Genomic DNA, 4,047 nt, shown 5'->3' with positions numbered 1-4,047 from the left:
TCAACTGCATTCAACTTCCGCTCTGGGAACAACTGCTACTTCTGAGGTTCAAAAGTGTTGCTAGGATGATGCTGACAGTAATAGAAAATCAAAAGGAAGCAGGAAGACAGTTTTCTTCTTTCTTTTCTAGGTTTTCAGTCTTCCTCTAGTACCTCCTGTTGGCAGAGTTTAACAGAGAGCAGAAAACAAAGCAGAAAGATGGTTCTCAGAGTCCCACCCCAGCATCGCAAAGCTGAGTTAGAAGAATGATTTGAAACTGAGATCAACAATTTAGTAAGTGACGTAAGGTTCTAAAATCCAGATCTGTCTGATTTTGAAGTTCATGTTCTAAACCACTACTGCATGCTACTAATTTTATGTTTATATTCTACCTCTCACTTATTGAGTCCCAAATATCTGTACATTTCAAAAGTTGAATCCTTCAGTTTTCTATAAACTCAGGCATTGAGAATCAGAAAATGCAATTTTCACCCTTTGGAGGCTCATCCTTTGTTTCATAGATTTCTTCCTTAGATTTCCATCTAAAAACGCCAACTTGTAATCACACTTTTTAACCTGAGTTCGAAATCTCCTCGATAGTCGAAGTTTCTACAACTTCTTCTAGGCTGTCCTTGACAACTGAAAGGAACAGTACACAGCACCTCCTTGTAAAAACACCTACCAACTCAAAGGCATTGAGTGAGCGAGTTTGGGTGATGTATCCTTGTGGATATGGCACAGGAAAGATTGTTTCTCTTTAACAAAGTATCTTTTGCAAGGGAAGATAAAACATAGATCATCTATCTCTAGGCTGTTTGGGAATTTCATTTTCTTGTAAACTCTAAGTAAAGTGAACGAAATTTTTCCTGCCGTTACTTTTCCTCACACTCCACATGTTTTCTAAATACAAACCTCCTTTATGATGCATCTTTCTGTGCATTATCTTAATGCCTAGCAGAGTGATCAGTAAATATTTATCGAATAAATATATGCATGAGTAAATTATCTTCCTTTCTGTCAATTTGAAAAATAGTTTTATTTTCACCAGAAATAACTTACCTTTCTGTTAATCTTTCTGGGAACATTAGAACACAGAAATCAAAATCTAAGGGGTGTGTGTGTGTGTGTGTGTGTGTGTGTGTGTGTGTGTGTGTGTGTGTGTTTTAGAGAGTATGGTAAGTAGTCTAGTCTTGCTTCATTTATTTTGTATAGTCCTTTTTGTAACTTTATTATTGGTTTGAAAAGTCAATGACCAACACTTTGGCTTGAAACGATTGATTGGGAGGTAAAACTCAACAACAAAAAGGCAAACAATTTAGAAAAGGGCAAAGGACTTGAATAGACATTACTCCAAAGAAGATATACCAATAGCAAATAACTACATGAAAAGATGCTTAGTGTCATTAGTCATCAAGGAAATGCAAATGAAAACCACAATGAGATAACATGTTACACCTTCTAGGATAGCTATAATTTAAAAAACAAAGAAAAATAACAAATGTTGGTGAGGATGTTGAGAAATTCGAACCTTGTGAATTTTAGGGAGAAATATAAAATGATACAGCTGCTGTAGAAAATAGTTTGGCAATTCCTCAGAATATTAAACATAGAATTACCATATGACTCAGCAATTCCACATCTAGGTATATATTCAAGATAATCAATGTCAAACAAAAACTTCTACATGAATATTCACAGTAGCATTATTCATAGTATCCAAAAAGTGGTAACAACATGAATGTCCAGCAACTGATGAATGGATAAACAAAAGTGGTATATCCAAACAATGGAATACTATTTAGTCACAAAAAGGTAATGATACATGGATGTACTTGTAAACATTGTGCTAAGTGAAAGAAGCCAGACACAAAAGCTATATCTTATATGATTCTATTTATATGAAATGTCCAGTATTGGCAACAGCATAGAGACAGAAAGCAGATTAGTGGTTGCTAGGGCCTGAGAGACGGGAGAGAGCAATGGGGAGTAATGCTTAATGGGTACAGGGTTTTTTGGGGAGGTAATAAAAATATTTTGGAATTAGACAGTGGTGATGAGTGCACTACACTGTGAATATACTAAATGTCCTTGATTGTACCACTTAAAAATGGTTAAAATAGTGAATTTTGTGTTATATAAATTTTACCTCAATAAAAAACCAAATGATTAACAGGGGGCACAGTCAGATGAAACAGATATTTAAACCAAATAAGAGAGGGTAATGTGAGGAATGGAAGAGTAAGACAAGAACCTAATTGATTATAAAACAGGAAGTGAAACTAAATTTCTTTAGCAGTCCTTTCCAAAAGCTTCAAATAAGAAAACTTTTATTAAAAATGAAAATCCACAAAGACCAAAAAAAAAAAAGATTTACTATATATTATAAAACAACAATATCAAAAGGCTATTAAAGGGAATCTGCTTTTTTTGAGATTAAATAAGCCACTCTATCCTGGTATTGTGATTTGTGTCATCAACGAACCTTCCTTTGTTGTTAAGTGTTTTTCTCCTCTTAATAATTTCATGATCTTATTCACACAGATTCACAAGTGAGAATTAAAGTGACACTGATTTAAATGTGCACATTGAAGACATAAGCATATTCCAATCTAATTTACCTCCCTAGAGGAGACCAAGGTATAATTAGAGAAGGACATGATTAAATAAGACTAAATGTTTCAATTTTCTGCATTTACTTACAAATCTATTTTCTGTTTATTTCTGTTTAGTCCTGAGTAAATATGGGATACGGAAGGCTAAATGGAACTGTCTGCCTGATGTTTCCAGTGTGACTGTGGTTAATGGTCTAAAGAGAGGTGGAGTTTGTGTCTTCCTAAATGTTTTCTCCAGGACTGGGAGGCCATTTGCACAGTAGCAACAACTCAGTGACCTTCTGAAATTGGATGATACTGAAGTGCAAGAGTGTGGGCATAATGGTCATGGGTCTGGCCGCATCAGTTCCTAGAAGAGTGGAAGTGGGGCTGATATTCAGCTGGTTTGCCCAGGACAGTCATTCGTGTTATTAAAATACTGATTGGCAAATATGTGATGACCTGAGTTTCTCCCCTGTCCTGTGACCCTCCTCAAAATCCAGAAACTAAAGCGTTAATGCAAGGCACAGCAGGGAGGCTGTAGGTCTCTGAGTTAGTGCCCTGGCCAGTGCTATTTCTGATGGCTTGCTGCCTGAGTAGTACCACTTGCTAAATTAATTAAATATCATCTCTGGATAGGATCCCCCAGGATTGAATCTTTAAGACCTGTGTCTCCCATCCTAACCCTCTGAGTTTATGTATTCCCAAATTAGGAAGTCCATCCATCATTTGGGTCATTCCACCCAACCACCCTAGTATTTAGGAAAGTTTTGACCTTTAATCTAAGCAGGGAGTTTGTAAGTCTCTTATGGTTTTGCAGTCTTTACATCAAGATTGGTTTACTCTATGCCACCTAGCATTTCCATTTTCCCTTACCAGTAGGCTGAGGACAAAGGGGAGTAGATCGAAGAACATCACTTTAAAATTTTTACCCTCTTATCTCTGTCACCAGCCATGACCAGGCAAAGATTCAAGGACATTGTATCTTATCAGCATTAAAAAAAAAAAAAAAAAAAAGTCCTTTCAGTTCTCTTTGATTCATGACTTCATGTTTCAAATAACCCTCATATATTAATTAAAACTTCAGACATATGGTACCACCTCAATGGTTTTTCTGTGGTTTTATTTTCTAAGAAATATTTAGTTATTTCTTCACTGATCAGACCTTCGTTTTCAATATTTCTATTTAGTTATTTAGCCATCAATTAAAATCCTGTGTGGAAAATGAATAAACAAACAAATAGTAGCTGGAAGCGGTTATAATTTCTTTTCTAGTTCAGTTTTTTTTTTTTTAACTATAATAATTAGTTTGGTCCTTTACTAGTCAATAGTAAATATGGCATTTGAGGACACTCATCTTATTGTGGGCTGGAATTATCTCTTTTCCCCCCAAAGCAGTGAAAAAACCATTTTGGGCTGTAGGAGGCAGTTATGGGAAAGTGGAGTCATTTGGAAGGGGCTTAGGACTGGGTGAGGA

The sequence above is a fragment of the Pteropus vampyrus genome, unplaced genomic scaffold (assembly GCF_000151845.1).
Source record: "Pteropus vampyrus isolate Shadow unplaced genomic scaffold, Pvam_2.0 Scaffold153, whole genome shotgun sequence".
Classification (NCBI taxonomy): domain Eukaryota; kingdom Metazoa; phylum Chordata; class Mammalia; order Chiroptera; family Pteropodidae; genus Pteropus; species Pteropus vampyrus.
The sequence above is the reverse complement of the archived record's forward strand: the minus strand, read 5'-3'. Positions refer to the sequence as shown.